Below are 21,340 nucleotides of genomic sequence, written 5' to 3' on the forward strand. Positions count from 1 at the left end.
CCTTTTAATATTTGCCTATTTTTTAGTTTCTTTGGCTTTTATTTTGCTCTCATTTTTAATTTTTTTGAGATAATATTTTAGATTTCTGATTTGAAATGTCCTTTCTAATATAGGATTTAGTTCTATAATTTCCTTGTTAGCACTGCATTTGCTGCATCCCCAAAATTCTGACATCTTGTGTTTCTATTTTCATCGGTTCAATATGTTTTTATTTCCCTTAAGTCTTTCTCTTTGACAAATGGATTTTTTTCCTTTCCTTTTTTAAATATACTTTAGTTTTTCAGAGCAGTTTTCAGCTCACAGCAAAGTTGAGTGTAAGGTACAAAAATTTCCTGTATACCACCTGTCCCTACACAAGCACAGCCCCCTCTGTAGTCAACATCCCCCACCAGAGGAGGGGATGAAGTTATAGCTGATGAACTTACAGTGACACATCATTACCACCCAGAGTCCATAGTTCACATTAGAGTTGACTGTTGGTGTTGCATATGTTATGGGTTTTGATATATATAGTGGCAGTTATCTGCCATTATAGTATCATAGTCGTTTCACTACCCTAAACATCTTTTGAGCTCTTCCTATTCACCCCTATCTTCCCCCCACCCCAAGAAACCACTCATTTTTAAAATTTGTCTCCTTAGTTTTTCCTTTTTCAAAATGTCATATAGTTGGATCATACAATAGTTACCCTTTTCATATTGGCTTATTTTACTTAGTGGTATGACTTTAAGTTTCTTCCATGTCTTTTCATGACTTAATAACTCATTTCTTTTTAGTACTGAATAATATCCAATTTTCTGGATGTACAACAGTTTATTTATCCATTCACCTACAGACAGACTTCTTTGTTACTTCCATGTTTTAGAAATTATAAACAAAACTGTTCTAAACATCCATATTCAGGTTTTGAGTGGACATAAGTTTTCAACTTCTTTGGGTAATATCATGGAGTGTGATTGCTAGATCATATGGTAAAACAGTGTTTAGTTTTTTTAAAATTGCCAAACTGTCTTCCAAAGTAATTGTAGAACTTTCCATCTCCATCACCAATAAATGAAAGTTGCTTTTGCTCCACAATCTCACCAGTAACTGTTGTTGTCCATGTTCTGGATTTGGACCATTCTAATAGGTGTGTAGTGGTATATTATTGTTGTTTTAATTTGTATTTATCTGATGATATACAACGTGGCACATATTTTCATATGCTAATTTTCATCTGTATATATTCTTTGGTAAGGTATCTGTTAAGGTTTCTGGCCCATTTTTAATATTTTCATACGCTAATTTTCATCTGTATATATTCTTTGTTAAGGTATCTGTTAAGGTTTCTGGCCCATTTTTAATATTTCCATACACTAATTTTCATCTGTATATATTCTTTGGTAAGGTATCTGTTAAGGTTTCTGGCCTATTCTTAATTGGAATTTTTGTTTTGATATCATTGAGTTTTAACAGTTCTTTGCATATTTTCCTTAGCATCTTTTATCTGCTATGTTGTCTGCAAATATTTTTGTCCAATCTGCAGTGTGTCTTTTTGCTCTCTTGAGAATGTCTTTCATAGAGCAGAAAATTTTAATTTTAATGAGGTCCAGTTTATCAGTCGTTTCTTTTGTGCATCATGCCTTTGGCATAGAATCTAAAAAGTCATTGCAAAAGTGAAGGTCATCTAGACTTTGTACTATGTTATCTTCTAGGAGTTTTTAAATTATTGTCTTTTATAATTGGAGCTGTGTTCCATTTGGAATTATTTTTTGTGAAGGGTGTAATATTTCTGTCTAAGTTCTTTCTTTTTTATTTTTTTGCATTGCCTGTGGATGTCCATTTTTTCCAGGATCATTTGTTGAACAGGCTATATTTACTCCATTGTATTTTTTTTGTTCCTTAGTCAAAGATTAGTTGACTGTATTTATGTGGGCCTATTTCTAGGCTTTCTCTTCTGTTCCATTGATCTATTTGTCTGTTCCTTTCCTAACATCATGCTGTCTTGATGACTGTAGCTTTAGAGTATGTCTTGAAGTTTTATAGTGTTAATCCTTCAACTTTGATCTTGTTTTTCAATAGTGTGATGGCTATTCTGTGTCTTTTGCCTCTCTCTATATATTTTAGAATCAATTTGTCAATATCCAAAATTACTTGCTGGAATTTCGATTGGAATTTTATTAAATCTGTAGTTCAAGTTTGGAAGAACTGACATCCAGACAATATTGAGTCTCCCCGTCCATGAATATAAAATATATTCCATTTATTTAGTACTTCTTTGATTTATCAGAGTTTGATAGTTTTCCTCTTATAGAATTTTTATGTATTTAATTAGCTTTATATTAACTTACCTGACATGTGACTGAGAATATCTTTCCCTTTTTTATAATTTTAGTAGAAAATCTTTGGATTTCCCACCGTTAAGTATGGTATCAGCTCTTGGTTTGGTAGGTAATTTTTATCAAGTTGAGGATGTCCCCCATCTATTCCTAGTTTACTGAGAGTTTTTATCACGCATGAGTGTCGGATGAGTTTTCTGGATCTATTGATACAGACATGTGATTTTTCTTCTTTAGCCTGTTGATTTGATGTAATACATTAATTGAATTTCAAATTTTGAATAAGCTTTGTATATCAACTATGATAGTGGATTCTTCCATTTCTTCTTGAAGTTCTGTCAGTTTAGCCTTACATATTTGTATGCTCTTTTATCAGGTATATACATGCTAAGGATTGTTACGTCTTTTTTGGATAATTTATTTACCGTTGCTTAATGTCCCTCTTTTTCCCTAAACCTTTCCTTGTTGAAGTCTGCGCCATCTGGAATCAATAAAAACTATTACTTTCTTTAGGTTAGTGTTAGCATGGCACATCTTTCTCCATTCACTGACTTTTAATCCATATATGCCTTTAACATTGAAAGTGGATTTCTTGCAGATAACATATCATTTGGTCTTATTTCTTCATCCATTTTGACAATCTTTATCTTTTAATAAGCACATTTAAGACCACTGATGTTACAAATAATTTTTGATACAGTTGGATAAATATCCACAATATTTCTTATCCTTGTGAATTTATTGCCCTTGTTCTTTATTCTTATTTTAGTCTTCCATGTTTTACAGCTTTTGTAGTTTTAACACTTAACATAATTCTGTTCTCTCTCCTTATTAGCACAACAGTTATATATTGTTTTACTTTTATTAGTGGTAGCGCTAAACCTTGTAAAATATGTTTACAACTAAACCAAGTCCGCCTTCAAAACAACACTACACTGATTCACAGGTGGTGTATCTTATAATAACAAAATCCTCCTAATTCCTGCCTCTCCTTCCTTCTATTATTGCTGTCACTCATTTTGCTTATACGCAATCCTATACAATCTAATACATTGTTATTATTTTGAATAAACTGTTATGTGTTAGATAAATAACATTTCATTTGTTTCTCTTTTTTAGAATTTGCATTTTCTGCATACATTGCTTATTTGTTCTTGCATGTGGTCTATTTTATCTATTAAAGCTTGTGGTATATTAATCATAGTTGTTTCAAGTGCCTGTTCTAATAAATCCAATGTCCCTGCCATATCTGCACCTGGTCATGCTTGCCCTATCTCTGTAAACTGTGATGTCTTTTTTCCGTGTATTATGATTTGCAATATTTTCTTTTTTTAATTGTTTTTATTATAATTTAAGTTCAGAGATAAATGTGCAGAATGTGCAGGTTTGTTACATAGGTATACACGTGCCACGGTGGTTTGCTGCATCCATCAACCTGTCATCTAAATTAGGTATTCCTGCTAATGCTATCCCTTCCGTGCCCCACCCCACCTCTTGACAAGCTCCAGTCTGTGTTGTCTCCTTCCCTGTGTCCATGCGTTCTCATTGTTCAGCTCCCACTTATGAGTGAGAACATGTGGTGTTTGGTTTTCTGTTCTTGTGTTACTTTGCTGAGAATGATGGTTTCCAGCTTCATCCATGTCCCTGCAAAGGACATGAACTCATCCGTTTTTATGGCTGCATAGTATTCCATGATGTATATGTGCCATATTTTCTTTATCCAGTCTATCATTGATGGACATGTGGGTTGGTTCCAGGTCTTTGCTATTGTGAACAGTGCAGCAATAAACATATGTGGGCATGTGTCTTTATAGCAGAATGGTTTATAACCCTTTGGGTATATACTCAATAATGGGATTGCTGGGTCAAATGTATTTCTGGTTCTAGAGCCTTGAGGAATCGCCACTCTGTCTTCCAAAATGTTTGAACTAATTTACACTCCCATCAACATTGAAAAGCATTCTCCACATTCTCTCCAGCATGTGCTATTTCCTGACTTTAAGGATCACCATTCTAACTGATGTGAGATGGTATCTCATTGTGGTTTTGATTTGCATTTCTCTAATGACCAGTGATGATGAGCATTTTTTCATATGTCTGTTGGCTGCATAAATGTCTTTTTTTGAAAATTGTCTGTTCATATACTTTGCCAATTTTTGATGGGGTTGTTTGTTTTTTTCTCGTTAATTTGTTTAAGTTCTTTGTAGATTCTGGATATTAGTCCCTTGTCAGATGGATAGATTGCAAAAATTTTCCCCCATTCTGTAGGTGGCCTGTTCACTCTGATGATAGTCTCTTTTGCTGTGCAGAAGCTCTTTAGTTTAACGAGATCTCATTTGTCAATTTTGGCTTTTGTTGCCATTGCTTTTTTTGTCTTAGTCATGAAGTCTTTACTCCTGCCTATGTCCGGAATGGTATTGCCTAGGTTTTCTTCTAGGGGTTTTATGGTTTTAGGTCTTTGTTTAAATCTTTAATCCATCTTGAGTTAATTTTTGTATAAAGTGTAAAGAAGGGGTCCAGTTTCAGTTTTCTGCATATGGCTAGCCAGTTTTCCCAGCACCATTTATTAAATAGGGAATCCCTTCCCCATTCCTTGTTTTTGTCAGGTTTGTGAAAGATCAGATGGTTTTAGATGTGTGGTATTATTTCTGAGGACTCTGTTCTGTTACATTGGTATATATATATATTGGTACCATCGGTATATATATATATGATATATATATATATAGGTACCATTGGTATATATATATGTATATATATGTCTGTTTTGGTACCAGTACCATGCTGTTTTGGTTACTGTAGCCTTGTAGTGTAGTTTGAAGTATGGTAGCATGATGCCTCCAGCTTTGTTCTTTTTGCTTAGGATTGTCCTGGCTATGTGGGCTCTTTTTTGGTTCCTTATGAAGTTTAAAGTAGTTTTTTCCAATTCTGTGAAGAAAGTCAGTGGTAGCTGGACAGGGATAGCATGGAATCTATAAATTACTTTGGGCATATGGCCATTTTCATGATATTGATTTTTTCTATCCATGAACATGGAATGTTTTCCCATTTGTTTGTGTCCTCTCTTATTCCCTAGAGCAGTGGTTTGTAGTTCTCCTTGAAGAGGTCCTTCACATTCCTTGTAAGTTGTATGCCTAGTTGTTTTATTTTCTTTGTAGCAATTATGAATGGGAGTTCACTCATGATTTGGCTCTCCATTTGTCTGTCATTGCTTATAGGAATGCTTGTAACATTTTCACATTTATTTTGTATCCTGAGACTTTGCTGAAGTTGCTTCTCAGCTTAAGGAGATTTTGGGCTGAGACAATGGGGTTTTCTAAATATACAATCATGTCATCTGCAAACAGAAATAATTTGACTTATTCTATTCCTATTTGAATACCCTTTATTTCTTTTGACTGATTGCCTGGTCAGAACTTCCAATACTCTGTTGAATAAGAGTGGTGAAAGAGGGCATCCTTGTCTTGTGCCAGGTTTTAAAGGAAATGCTTCTAGGTTTTTGCCCATTTAGTATGATATTGGTTATGGGTTTGTCATAAATAGCTCTTATTATTTTGAGATATGTTCCATCAATACCTAGTTTATTGAGAGCTTTTAGCATGAAGGGTATTGAATTTTGTCAAAGGCCTTTTCTGCATTTATTGAGATAATCATGATCAACAAAATGGATAGACCTCTAGTCAGACTAATAAAGAAGTAAAGAGAGAAGAATCAAATAGGCACAAAAAAAGATAAAAAGAATATCACCACTGATCACACAGAAATACAAGCTACCCTCAGAGAATACTATAAACACCTCTATGCAAATAAACTAGAAAATCAAGAAGAGATGGATGAATTCCTGGACACATACACCTTCCCAAGTCTAAACCAGGAAGAAGTCAAATCCTTGAATAGACCAATAACAAGATCTGAAATTGAAGCAGCAATTAATAGCCTACCAACCCAAAAAAGTCCAGGACCAGACGGATTCACAGCCGAATGCTACCAGAGATACAAAGAAGAGCTGGTACCATGCCTTCTGAAACTATTCCAAACAATAGAAAAAGACGGAATCCTCCCTAACTCATTTTATGAGGCCAGCATCATCCTAATACCAAAACCTGGCAGAAACACAACAAAAAAGAAAATTTCAGGCCAATATCCCTCATGAACATTGATGCGAAAATCCTCAGTAAGATACCGGCAAACCGAATCCAGCAGCCCATCAAAAAGCTTATCCACCACGATCAAGTCGACTTTATCCCTGGGATCAAGGCTGTTTCAACATACGCAAATCAATAAACATAATCCATTGCATAAACAGAACCAATGCAATGTCTTCCTGATAGTCAGGCATGATGTACTGAATAAAAGGTGCTGTTACAAACATGCCTTCAGTAATGTTGTGTTAAGGTGGGGGAGGGGAGTGTTCTACAGCTTGTGAGTAGGACTCAGTCTTTTAGCTGGCCTGTGCCTCTGAACTGTGGCTTCACATATGCTGCTCAGTCACCCCCGCTTAGGTTGGACAGGATGGCTGGAGGGGGTTGGAGTAGGGTATTTCCCTTCTCCAAGGTGAGTTAGGCTCTGATAAAACACCAGCAAGTTAGGCTCAGGTTACCTAGTTTCTCTTGAGGGCAGGCCTTGCTAAGAAGAACATAGTGCCTGAGCTATTTTTTTTTTTCTCATGATCTGTGGTTTTCTTTTTAATTATCTTAAGTCTTATGATCACACATAATTTTAAAACTTGTGTATATCTCCTCTACTTTAATCCTTTTAAGTTGGCAAAAGAACCATTCCAATCACAAATACACAGCAGTTCTACAGTTTTATGTTTCTGAATGGCTGTTTAAAGACAATCCTAAATTATAACTTAGTTTGACTTAGATTGTGAAGAATTCAAGAATGAAGTTTAACTTACTACTATTTTAAAAGCATGTGACCTTACAGATCAATAAAATGTAAGAAGTGTTAAATAATCTTTGATATTGCACATAAATCACACTAAAATGCCTTCAATAAGTAAAAGGAACCATTTTAAATATAGGGAATTCTAATTACACTGGCATAGTTAAGGCCAAAAATATAAAGTAGATATTGCTACCTTATTTATCTTCAACCCTTGCCTTTAAGAGGCAAATTAACACAAAACACAAGTGAGTCTTGCTTGGTTCTGAGACAGTGAAGAAACTTCCCCCGTATTTAAATATACCCACGTAACCAGTTATATAAATCTAAATATAAAACCAATCTCCAGTAAGTTTTAAGATGGTACTCACCGTCTTTGTGAAAAGTTGAACATTACTAATGAAGTCTAACATATCTTTAGAAGGGGTGAATAGCGATAGCATTTACTGAATTGGAATTACTATTAAAATTCAAAAACTGAACATATTCATTTAACCACAAGCCAGTCTTTGTTTTAAATCAGGACTGCCCAACAAAATATTCTGTCAGTCATTCATGATCTGAATTCTGGTGTATGAGATCTCTTAAAGTATGGTGGTCATAAAAAACTCACGGGACATTCTGTTTTGTAATAAATAAGGCAGTGGCCAACTCGTTAGTAGCTTTTTTGAGATAAGCTATCAAGTCTGCCCTTTCTACCTTCTTAATGCAGGCAAAGATGATTTTTGTTCCAAGGATGTACTTCTTGGGAGTCTCCAAATACACCATCAGTGTATCCTCTCCCCAGGTGATGCCTTTGTTCTTATTAGCATCTGTGTAAGAGAATCCAACAGCCTGACCTGTCTTCTACCCGAAGAGACCATGGAGATTAGGCCCAGTCTTGTGCTTGCCTCCCTTTTCCATGATGTGGCACTGGACACACTTCTGAACAAAGATCTTCTTGCCTTTCTCAACATCACCCATGTTTAATTCTCTTTTTAGTCTCTTGAGCAATGAAGGTTCCTGCTCCGAAGCCGGACGTCACACTCTATTGCCTTAGCTATTTTTAAATGTTTTCCCCTCCTCCTACCAGCAGCATTGGGGATTTTTCTCCAAAATCCACTACGAGAATCTGGTCAAGGTCCTGGAAGTAAAAATTACAGAAGTATGGAGACACTGATAACTATGCTCCCCTAGAGTTCTTATCTCTCAGACTTGTCCACACTGAGCCTCCAGCAAGTCATCAATGATACTTCAGGCTTCCCCACCTCAGCACCGGTTTCTGCAGAGGTTTTTACTCAGTGATTTCTGTTCCAACAATCCGTGATTCTTGGAATATGACTGTCTGTCCTTCCAATTTTGGGGACAGTGGTTTTCCCCAGTGGAGATAAGGAGAGTTGTCGATTTTTCAGTTCGTTTGGCCTTTTCGTTGTTGCCAGGATGGGGTAGAAACTTCTAGGTTCTTACACATTGAACTGGAAACCTGAAGCCCCTGATACTCAGAATTTTAGAAAGGGGGTGTTTAGTTTCTAAGTATTTGGGGATTTATCTTTCTAGAGTTGATTTTTAGTCTGACTCCAGAGAACATACTCTATATGATTTCATTTTTTTCATCCTCTATATCATATATCATATAATTTTGATTGAGGAAGACACAAATATATGGAAAGAACTCAGAATGGCATAGATTCTCTTCTGGCCTCTCTTTTATTTTATTGGTTGATGTGTCTGTTTTTATTAGTATTATACTGTTTTAATTCCTAGCTTTGAAATACAGTTTGAAGCCAGGTAGTGTGGTGTCTCCAGCTACACTCTTTTGGCTCAAGATTGCCTTTATTGTGTGTGTGTGTGTGTGTGTGTGTGTGCGCATGTGTGGTTTTAAGAGAAAAGTATGAAAGATAATTCTGTGTTCAGGGATTGGAAAAATTAATGTTGTTAAAACGTCTATATTACCCCCAAAAGATTAATAGATTCATTAAATGTTTTACCAAAATTTCAATTTTACTTTTTTAGAGATAAGCTCTAAAATTAATACAGAAACACACACACACACACACACAAACAAATAACCAAGGCAATTCCTATACATAGGTATAGGAATTAAAACAGCAGAATACTGATAAAAAAAATAGACACACTGACCAATGAAACAAAATAGAGAGGCCACAAAAGAACCTGTGTGATTATGATCAATTGATTTTTACAATGGCCCCAATAATACAAAATGGGAAAAGAACAGTCTCCAATAACAGGGTGACAAGAAAATGGAATTTTCATGTTCAGGAGAGTGAAATTGGGTTCTTATCTAACACCATATATAAAAACAACTCTAAACATTATATGACTTTGGTCTGGGCAATGACTTTTTGGATTTGCCTCCATAAGCTCAGGCAACAACAGCAACAACAACAAAAAATAAACAAACAGGATTATATCAAACTCTAAAGCTTCCTCACAGCAAAGGAAATGAACAGAGTGATGAGGTGACCTATATCATGGGAGAAATATTTATGAGCTGTACATGTGATAAGATGTTAGTAATCAAAATATATAAGGAACTAAAACAACTTCAAAGTACAAAACAAATAACCCATTAAAAATGGGCAAAGGACTCATTTTGAGACATTTCTCAGAAGAAGACATAATAATGGCCAACATTTATGTACATGTGAACCTATGAAGCAATGCTTAACATCACTAATCATTAGGAAAATTAGAAACTCAATGGGCTATCACCTCATATCTATCAAATGGCTATTATCAAAAAGGTGAAAGATAAGTGTTGGCAAAAATGTAGAAAAAAGGGAACCCCTGTATGCTGTTGGTGGCAATGTAAATTTATACAAACCACGTTGTAAACTGTGAAGAGCTTTCTCTAAAAACTGAAATAGAACCACCACTCTGTGTAGAGCCAGCAATCCCATTTCTGAGTATATATGCAAATGATTTGAAATAAGTATATTGAAGAGACATCTGCAATTTCATGTTAATTGCTACTCCACTCACAGTAGCCAACACACAGAATCAACCTAAATGTCCATCAACCGATTAATGGATAAATAAAATATGGTATATGTATACATAATGGAATAGTATTCAACCTTAAAAAAGAAGGACATTATGTCATAGAAGAATCTGGGGGTCATTATGCTAAGTAAAGTCAGCCAGACACAGAAAGATAAATACTATATGTTCCCACTTCTATGTAGAATCAAAACCATGGAACTCTCAGAAGAGAATTAGTATTTACAGAGACTGGAGAATAGGGGGAATGGAGAGATTTTGGTCAAAATGTACAATGTTTTGTTAGACTAGAGTAAGAGATGATAATCTGAGGGGAAAAATGCCCAAGCTTATTACTGGGCCTTTGCAGGCATGAGTGGGTATGGGGCCGTGGCTTTTCTGTAGCATTTGGCTAAAGAATATCAATTATTGTATAACAGTTTCTGTCTTGCTAGACTGCCCCTCTCAGGTCACGTGGCTAGAAGGAGTAGGCTTCTCTTAGGTTTACTGGTCTGCATCCACTGGTATTTCTGGGTTGCCAGCCTCTCCACTATCTTGTTTGGGGGATATGACACAGAGAGGCAAACCCAGAGAACTCATCACGTGTTGTGAGGGTCCTGGGGTCTCTGGGTTCTTAGTCTGCCTGCCTCTTCTCTCTCTTTCAGGGTGTCCTTACATTCATTTTATGTATGTTGTCCAGGATTTGTGATGATACTTAGGAAGCGGAATAAGGAAAAGTACATCTATTCTATCTCCAACATAGTACTATGTTTATTTTTAAACTGTTAATGCCATTTTTTAAAGGAAAAATTATTTGACTTATTTTGATTACTCTGATTGTTAGTTTCTCGCTCTTGATAACCCCAATGAATAGTGACAAAAAATATTTTTAAAGTTGACAGTGGAAGTATAATTATCATGTGGCTCTTGTTGTAACTGCTGAGTAGTCTGGAGAGAGAACTTTTAACATGTAGAGACATTGTTATGTAGGCTTATTTTGTAAAATAATGTTTTCTATAATGCAATGCCTAGATTTCACATTATTTTTACACAAATATGACTCAAATAAGAGCAGATTTTATATGAGTAAACAATACTGAGGAATTTACATGGCTTAAGGTAATTTAACCCAATTTAATTTTTAAACAGTTATTTTAAACCTCAAATGTTAAATATAAAATACCTGTAAACTGCTGCTAAATTATGAGTTGCAGTGGATTCTATTGAAGGAGAGACTGGAAACCCAGGACAGTTTGTTCTGGTGGAGGCCACTGTCTGCATAACAAGAAGCTGGTTGTCTCCATACCTCCCTTACCCCATTAGTTACCATTCAATAGCACATTTTTCATCCCGAAAATATTAAACAATATTCATTCATCAAAGTCAAATTTTCTATTTCTTGCTCTGATCTCTCTTTACCAGACTTTAGATAGGTAAGCTAATAGGTAACTGTGAGTGATGTCTAAAAGTACTGTTACTAAGATGGTTTCTTACAGTATTTCAAAATTTTATGTGGCTTATGATGCAAATTATTTTTTGCCTTGCTTACTGCTGATTTGGAAATAATAATTGAAGGCTATCATTTTCACTTAATTTTATATAGCTTAATAGCTATTTGCATGTAAAGCTTTCATCAGAACGTATTATAAATGAAATGTTTGAGTATTTAAGACTTCATTATGAGACCAGGCTTGTTTTAGAGGGATTTAAGATTATACTTTACACATATTTCTACAGAAAACAAAACATTATTTTGGGGATAGAAGCAAATAATATTTACCACTTTGTTTTCCTGTGTCCCCATCTCAAATATATTGAAGGCAAGAGAATATACCTATTTATTAACAATTAATGCCAAAAATTGTTGAAGTTGTTTACAGAAACTTATTGTGAGATTTTACTTATCTGCTGCCCATATGTCCTCCCATGCATCCAAGAATTCCAACAGTATGATAAGTAATTTGCAAATCTTTGAAAAATTCTAGGATATAATATATTTAATAAAGTGCTACATTTTAAAATCACCATCTTGATATGATATATTTTTGAAGTTATGATTGTCAATAAAAGATCATAACCCAAAAGAAATAAATTATTAATAAGTGAAGAGATTTTATTTCATCAAAGTAAAAAGAAAAGGTGAGCCAGGGTGTGAAATATGGGTCTGAAAATGTGGTTAAATGTGGAGGCTGTTACAACGTTTCTTTCCTTTTCTAAGGAAAATAATCTAAGCAGTGGTGAAAATGGTTCAGAATAGACTTAGAACTTACCATATGTGATAATAGGGAAATACTTTCAACAAAACATGCATTAGTTTAACAATTCATATACATATTCCCAGGGCAAATACATCATAACCAGAGCTTATTTAACAAGAAATATGGTTTCTTTGGGGAATATTATTGCATGAGCCGCCATATGTATTACAATATTAAACATTCCAAATAGTGCTTAATTCATTCGTTGTGAGAAAGCATCAGAAGTACTGAAGAAAATCGTGTGGGTTTACATAGGAATTGGGAGAACTTTGTTTTATCTTTTTGCTGTTGTTGTTGTTGATCTATATAAGACTAATGTCATAATACAAAAAACCTTTTATACTTTCTTCCTCTGATAGCAAAAATTCATAAATTCTTACTTCATTACTCAGAAAGCTTAATAAATTTCCCATCTGTTTTCCAAAGCCTAATTAAACTTCTCAGAACTTCCCTAGTGGAACAGGGGACTGGATCCCAATTGAAGCCTTGAGCGGTATTATAGTTTTTTTTGACAAGTTACAAAAGCTTATTTTATTGCCACTGATAACTTAAAAGTTGTTTCTATATATAATATTCATTTAGACACTAATACAGCTAGGCTTACTGATATATTCTCATAGTCATTTATAACTAAACATTCTGAGTCACAATACTTTTCTTTACTGCCTCTAATATTATATGTTTATGTATATGTATTTTTTCTTAAATTATAATTGGACTTAACATGGAGAGAAAATCCCCTGATTTCAAAACGTGCTGTATTCTACACACATTGATGTAGCTTTATTCATTGAATTTCATGATAATTCCCCTTATGGAAATAATGTTAAAATATTTCCTAAACTAGTGTACACAGCATATTCGTCTAAACTACTGAGTTTGAGATCTGAAAGTCATGCTCGTGCATTTTGTACAGTACATAAGAGAAGGGAAAGAAATTTGCTTCTCTATTTAATGGAACAGTGCAGAACTTGGGAAGATTTTTAAATGGAGCTGATCATCGGAGGCTCCTTTTCCCCAAACATCTCCTTGCCCCAAGTCCCCACCATCTCAGGTACTACAGCATCATAAGATAAATTTTCAAATATATTATTAGTGAAATTCAAGTCAGAAATTGAGGATTGACTCCATTAATACTACTTTCTGGCTAGTCTCTATAAATCTTCATTTTCTCATTGTAAATTGTGCCTTAAAGCACCTACCTTAAAGGGTTGCTCTAGAGAAAAAAAAAAATGTTTCTGATTTGAACATAAGGATTGAATACATAACACAATTAATGGAACACTTTGGATGCTCAGTTTTTCAAAGCTCCTGACTGAAGAATTCATGATGTGTTGATGTCTGGATTTCAGAAGAAGATGGCCGGCAATCTAAATGAATCCCTGTTTGGCACTTGAGTCTTATAAATAAGGTCTTTTAATATTCACAAGGCTGGGTAGGTATTTGGGATCAAGGCTCTCTTTCTGTCTTGTAAATAAAGGATCAGCTTTCAGTCTATCTGGCTTTTCACAATTTCTGACTCTATCTGGTATGTGAAACCAAAGGTTTTCTAAAATTCCAAGATCTCTTTCCCTCTCATTTCCAGCTGTACAAAGCACTGGCTGTTTAGACTACAGAGAAGACAAACGAGGATGAGGCAGAGCTTCTGCTTAATAGCACAGGTCCTGCATAAATTCATGTTTGGAGTGCTTCATACTGTAAAATAGACTTAAGTAGATAGAAATAAGTTAGGACTAAAATTGAACTCACATTTGTGCAGGTGTGTGTTTGTGTATAACTTCCATAATAGCTTATTTTATGTACAATTTTATTTCAAACTAATGATTGAATTGAGAACAGGAATGTGTGGTGAAGAAGATATCTGGAGAAGATAGTGCCTCTCTCTCCCTTAGAAGAGATTTTAAACTCCTGGGAATCACTGAGGATTCTGAATTATTTTTATTTTTCATTGATATATTTTTTCTCCTTGCATATAATTTATTTTCAAATCTCCTATTCTCCATCGGAATAGTGAATTTCTCTACCCATTTGTGTTAAGAGTACTCTGTACTCTTAACACTCTGTACATTTTCTTTCTCAGTAGACTATAAAATTTACATTAACATCTTATAGATAAAACAAATGTATTAACTGCCTCCAAAATAGTAGCTGTCAAAGGGAACATGCCTATAGTATGCAGCATTTTGTTTTATCCTTTTTGACAAAAGTAATCATCTACGAAGAGAAGAATTGTAAATAAATTTTTAGTAAGTGACCCAAGTAAGAACATTTTGAAAATCAGAATTTTAAAGTTGAAGACCTTCTGGAAGCAATTTCCCAGGAAGTAAAGTAACAAAACACAGAGTGTAGTAACCAAGTACTGTATTATGTTTTCATAGTAAGGTAATTGTAGCCAAAAAACACCATCATCATGAAAGCATTTAAGGGTAGAAATAATAAACTGCATTTCAACTGGAAAAACAGAATTATCCTGAAGCTATACATATGTCTATTTATAATTATTTGCACAATGAAGTAAGACTAACTGTATAAATTTAGGTCTCCCCATGCCCCAAGTAAGTTTCTTAACTGCATTCATCATGCCACCTTAACATTTATGGCCATAGGTATCAAGATATTGGCTGACATATTAATATTCACCAAATAATTTAATATGAGAAGAACAGTGTAAACCTGATATTGAGATACAAATCTCTTATTTTATTTACATTAATTTAAAAGAGATAAAGCAAAATTTTATTAAACATTTTTCTATTACATCAAAATCCTAAAAGAACCTAAAAGATTTTGAAGTAAGCAGTTTAGCAGAGATAGGCAATGTAATAAGTTTCTATTTTTATTTGCCAAACTCAGTAATGAGGATCAGGAGATTAAGATACATAATAAACCAATAATCCAAATCACAAAGAGTACAGGTTATAGTCCTTAGAAACCCATAAAATAGATGAAGAGAGTAAAGGATCAAAACAATAGGTTGGATTCTGATCTATGCCTATAAACGCTGGAATGCAAATTAATTGATACTTATGGACCATAAACATTTTGCAAATTACTGTGCCTTAGGCATTTTAAGAAATCAAAAGTGAATGTGGGCTGGATTTTCAGAATGGCGTAGTAATGACTTCTGAAATTCCACTCTTCTGGAAAGGCAATGAGAAAATATTCATAATTATCAGAATCAATGTTATTCAGAATTGTGGAAATAAATTAAATGTTTGGAATAACCATACAGCATTTATTAAAAACAAAACAAGCTTCAAGTTTTGGTAAGAATGGAGAGCTTTGCAACATTGTAGCTTATTATATTCCTACTACCCTGTCCAGACCACCACTGTGACCTCGAAAATATGCATCCTAGAAACACGGTAGCTAGCTATAAGACCCAGCACCTCAGAACCCACTGAAGGGTGTGGACTGGGCTTGGAGATTCTAAAAAAGCACAATCTCAAGAAGATCATAATCATCTGACCTATCTGGAAGCTTCCTAGAGAAGTCAATTTGCAGGCTGCTATGGTTTTAATATGGCTTGTCCCCTCTGAAACTCATGTTGAAATTTGATTCTCAGTGTGACAGTGTGATGATGTGGGGCCTATTGGGAGGTGTCTGGGTCATAGTGGTGAATAATGCCCTCTTGTGGGAGTGGGTGAGTTCTCATTCTAGGGGGAAATGGATTAATTCCCATGAGAATTGGTTGTTAAAACAAGTCTGGCTTCACATATTTGTCTCTCTTACTTACTCTCTCACCATGTGGTCTCTTTGCACATTCCCATTTCACTTCCACGTTCTGCCATGAGGTCAAGCAACCTAAGGCAGTCACCAGATGTGGCTGCCCCACCTTGAACTTTCCAGCCACCATAATCAGAGCCAAATAAACTGCTTTTTTAAAAGATAAATTATCCAGTCTCAAGTATGCTGTTATAGCAACACAAATGGACTAAGAAAATTGGCATGCAGAGTGGGGTGTTGCTCTACAGATATCTGAAAATGTGGAAGTGGCACTGGAAGTGGGTAATGACTGGTGGCTGGAAAAATTTGGAGGAGACTAGAAAAAGCCTGTATTGCTATGAATGGGATCCTTAGGGTGATTCTGGTGAGGACTCAGAAGAAGACAAAAAGATGAGGGAAAGTTTGGAACTTCTTAGAGATTCATTATGTGGTCAGGACCAAAATGCCATCAGAAATAAAAACAGTGGAAGATATGCCTATTACACCCTTGCAAAGAACCTGACTGCATTATGTCGATGCCCTAGTATTTTGTGGAAGGTCAAACTTAAGAGTGATTAATATTTGACAGAAGAAAACTTCAGGTAGTAAAGCATTCAGGCAACTGCATGGTTGCATTTAACTGCATGCAGTAAGATTTAAGAGCAAAGACATGACCTAAATGCACAATTTATAGTTAAGAGGAAAGCAGAATGTAAAGATTTTAAAAATTTGCAGACCGATTATATAAAAAGAAAAGGCATGTTTGGAAAGGGTGCTGAGGGTTGGGTCCAGTGAGTAGTTGCTAAAGAGATTAGCATGGCTGAAAGGAAACCCAGTGCTAATAATCAAAATAATGGGGAAAATCCCTAAAGGCATTTCAAAGATCTTTGAGGCCAGTCTCATCACAGGCTGAGAGACCCAGGAGTACAGAATGGTTTTGGGGGACAGGCCTAGGCTGCTGAAGTCCTTTGCTGCCTCAGGATGCTGCTCTCCACATCAAGAGCAGCCATGGCTCAAGTGGCCCCAAGTAAGGCTCAAGACTCTGCTTTGAAAGGCACAAGCAGTAAGCCTTGGCATCCACATGGTGTTGATTCTGCAGGCCTGCAAAATGTGAGAGCTATGGAAACAAGGCTTTATTGACTGAGATTTCAAAGGGTGTATAGAAAAACCTGCAGGCCCAGGCAGAGACTTGTCACAGGACAAAGCCCCCACAGAGAACCTCTCATAGGGCAATGCTGAGTGGAAATGTGGAGTTAGAGCTCTACCAAGTCCTCACCAGCACAATGCCTAGGTGAGCTACTGGGGCCACCATTAAGACATCTGAATTATAGAGCCACCAACACCATGTAATGCCCACCTAGGAAAACTACAGGCACCAAACTTCCATCTATGAGGGCAGACACATGGGTGACACTCAACAAAGCCATGGGAGTTGAACTGCCCAAGACCTTAGAACACACCCTTCACACCAATGTACACAGGGTGTGAGATATGAAGTAAAATAAAATTATCCTGGAGCCTTAAGATTTACTGTCTGCCCTGCTGTATTTTGGACTTATGTAGGGCCTGTCATTTATTTCTTTTTGTCTAGTTTTCCCTTTTAGAATAGGAACATTGAATAAATGTCTGTTATACTATTTTATCTTGGAAATAAATAATTTGCTCTTGATTTCACAGATTCATAACTACAAGGAACTTGCCCTAAGTCTCAAAAGAGAATTTGGACTTTGGGCTTTCAAGTTGATGCTGGAAAAGTTAAGACCTTTGGGACTATTTGGAGGGAATGATTGTATTTAGCATTGTAAGAAGAACATGAGTTTTATGGGGGCAGAGGTGAAATGCTTCACTTTGAATATGGTTTGTTCCTCTGAAACTCATGTCAAAATTTGATTCCCAATATGGCAGTGTTGGAATGTGAGGCCTAGAGGGAACTGTTCAGGTCGTGGGGGTAGATTCCCCCATAAATAAATTAATTCCCTGCTGCAAAGGTGGGTGAGATCTTACTCTTGTGGAAATGCATTATTTCCCACAGGAGTGGTTTGTTAAAAAGAGTCTGGCTTCCTCAGTTTCTCTGTCTTGCTTCCTTTCTCACCATGTGATCTCTTTGCACATGCCCATTCCACTTTCACTTTCTGCCATGAGGTGAAACAGCCTGAAACCTTCACCAGATGCAGCTTTCCCACCTTGGACCTTTCAGTCACCAGAGTAATGAACCAAATAAACCTCTTTTTTCTGTAAGTTACCCAGCCTCAGATATTCTATTATAGCAACACAAACGGACTAAGACACAGGCCTTGTCATTACTTGACCTCACTCAGACCTTTCTCATTGGAAAAATTGCTAACCTAAGTATTTAACAATCAACAGTTTAAGATCACACCTACTTGAATTGGCAATACCAGCTGTGGCAAGAAAGATGCTGGTGAAAAACTTAAGATCTGAGGAATGAGGTTCCAATGAGGGTCTTTTAGAAGCTCCAATACATTCCTGAGAACCTAGAAGGGCACATGAATGTGCCGGGCTATGCACATTATGAGAAAAGACGCCCTAAACTCTCAGTTCTGGCTAGCCTTAAAGATCTGTGCAAGAAGAAAGTAAAGACTTAGAAAGAGTTGTAAATTTCCAGAGGATTAAAGAAGTGCCACAAAACACACACAGAGCCCCATGGAAAAGTTGTAAGACTTTGCTTCTAGTAATTTACAGAAATATTGGTCAAAACAATAGATGACCAAGAAGCTAAATAGACAGAAATAGTCTGTTTCCTATCAGTGAAACAGATAGGAAAACAACAACAACAAACTGCAACAGCATCAGACTCTTGGGAAGAATGAGAATCTGATTTCCAAGAATATTCTTTGAAATGCCAGTTTTAAACAAAAATTATGGGACATTGAAAACATTCTCAAAATTGAGGCCTTTCTGTAAGAAAATAGACTCAATAGAAGCTTTCTTTGAGGAAAATCAGCTGGTGCACTTACTAGTAAAATAATTTCAATTGTGTATTACAAATATATTAACTGGTCTAAATGAAGCTATGCCCAAAGAATTAACCTGTTTGACCAAATAGAGAATGTTAATGAAAGGATAGAAGTAATGAATCAAATAAAATTCTTCAGTTGAAAAGTACAATTACTGAAATTTTAAAAATTCTGAGATGAACTGAACAAAACATTTGAGTTTATGAAGAAAGATTAAGATAATATGAAGACTTCACAATATCTCAATGTCAATAGGGCAACTGAGATTATCCAGTCTAAGGAATAACAAAAATATAAATGAAGAAAAATAGCAGAGTCTCAGAAGTCTCTATGACAGCATAAGTTATACTGTCATATATATAAAGGGAATACCAAGAAAACAAGAAGGGACATGGATAGAAACAATATTTTAAGAAATAACAGCTGAAAACTTCTCAAATTTAATATTAATATACATATTTGAAGAGCTCAATGAACTCCATGTAGAATAAAAACAAAGACATAAAGTTATCATGGTTCACCAGCAAAAGGCCAGAGAATCTTGAAAACAGCGAAATAAAAATGACTCACAACATGCAAACAGTCGTTAATAAGAATAACAGCTCATTTTTTATAGTAAACTGTGGAAGTTAGTAGGTAATAGAATGACACATTTAAGTGATGAAACAAAAAGGCCATCATATAAGAGGTTCTTATTTAGTGAAACTCTCCTTCCAAAGTGGAGGAGAATTAAGTCATTATTACATATTTAAAAAAGAACATTTGCCACTAGTAAATATACACTACAGAAAATAATTTTTAGATAATAACTTGAATACACACTTAGAAATAATAAAAACACTGTTAAAGGTAAATACATAATTCAATATAAGTGACAGTATAAATGCATTTTTATTGGTGTTTTACTTCTAATTGATTTAAAAAAATTGATAAAATGATAATTATATCACTGTGTCTTTGGGCTTGTAATATATAAAGAAGTAAAGTGTATGACAATAATAACACAAAGAAGTGGGGGGAACAGAGTTATATAGAAACAAATTTTTGAGCACTATTGACGTTGTCATTGTTCTGAACTAGAATGTTTTAAAATATTATTATATCCCTCCAAATAACTAATAAAATAACTAATGATAAAAATGGGAGAATTAAAATTATATGAATGTAGTATATATTTATATATAATTTATATAAAAGTGTATATATATATATACATGTACATATATAGTGTTATAACCCCCAAAATAAAAACAGTAATGGAAAAATAAAGGAACAAAGATAAAAACTTATGATTTAAAGTGAACATAAATTTTACCTTATCTATAATTGTATTAAAAGCAAATATATTAAATATTCCAGCCAAAGGCAGAGATTAACATAATACATTTCCTTAAATGATTTGGCTATATGATGTTCTCATGAGAGCTTGTTTAAATTTTTAAATTGAAAGGTACTCTAGTATATATATGACTACAATCAAGAGATTGACAGTGAAACAGTCAAAGCAGAACACCTGCATCCTGATCCTGTTCTATTTTTATTGTTATTCAGTTCAATGTATTTTTTTATTTCTTTTGAGACTCTCTTGTATGTAATGGATTATTTATAATTCTGTGCCTTCATTTTCAAGTGTCAGAAATTATTTTTGTTTTCTTTCTGTTACTCATTCTTCTCTGGTCAGAAAACACACGTTGTATGACTTTAATTATTTTAAATTTATTGAGATTTGTTTTATGCCCCCAGTATGGTCAAGTTTCTACAGAAACTTGCAAATAATGTGTATTCTATTTGTATTGTCCAAAAGTTCTAAAAATGTTAGTTTGATCTTGTCAGTTGATGGTGTTTTCTAATTCTTCTACATTCCTGCTGATGTTCTGTTTAACTCTTTTACCAATTGTTAAGAGAGATGTCGAAGTCTTCAATGTAATTGTGTATTTATCCATTTCACCTTTCAATTCTATCAGTTTCTGCTTTAAATACTTTGCATCTAAGTTATTTGATGCATATATATTTAGAGTTGATATGTTTTTCTTGTAGATTTATGCTTGTATTATTAATTAATTTGTCTCATTTCATCCAATAATTTTCTTTACTTTGAAGTTTAGCTCATCTAATGCTAATATAGCCACTAGTCACTTTTCTTCATCAAAAAAAATCATTCTTTTACTTTAAATATAACTATATCATTATATTTAAAGTGAGCTTGTAGATA

General features: G+C 34.7%; 1 protein-coding gene and 1 pseudogene across 9 annotated transcripts in view; one reads left to right on the plus strand and one right to left on the minus strand.

The window, feature by feature from the left end:
- Positions 1-21,340, plus strand: part of SNTG1 (syntrophin gamma 1) — an 865,234-nt gene that overhangs the window by 823,210 nt on the left and 20,684 nt on the right. The gene's annotated exons all lie outside the window — the stretch shown is intronic.
- On the minus strand, positions 7,815-8,168 carry LOC106635024 (cytochrome c-like; annotated as a pseudogene).

Source organism: Pan paniscus, chromosome 7, assembly GCF_029289425.2.
Source record: "Pan paniscus chromosome 7, NHGRI_mPanPan1-v2.0_pri, whole genome shotgun sequence".
Classification (NCBI taxonomy): Eukaryota; Metazoa; Chordata; class Mammalia; order Primates; family Hominidae; genus Pan; species Pan paniscus.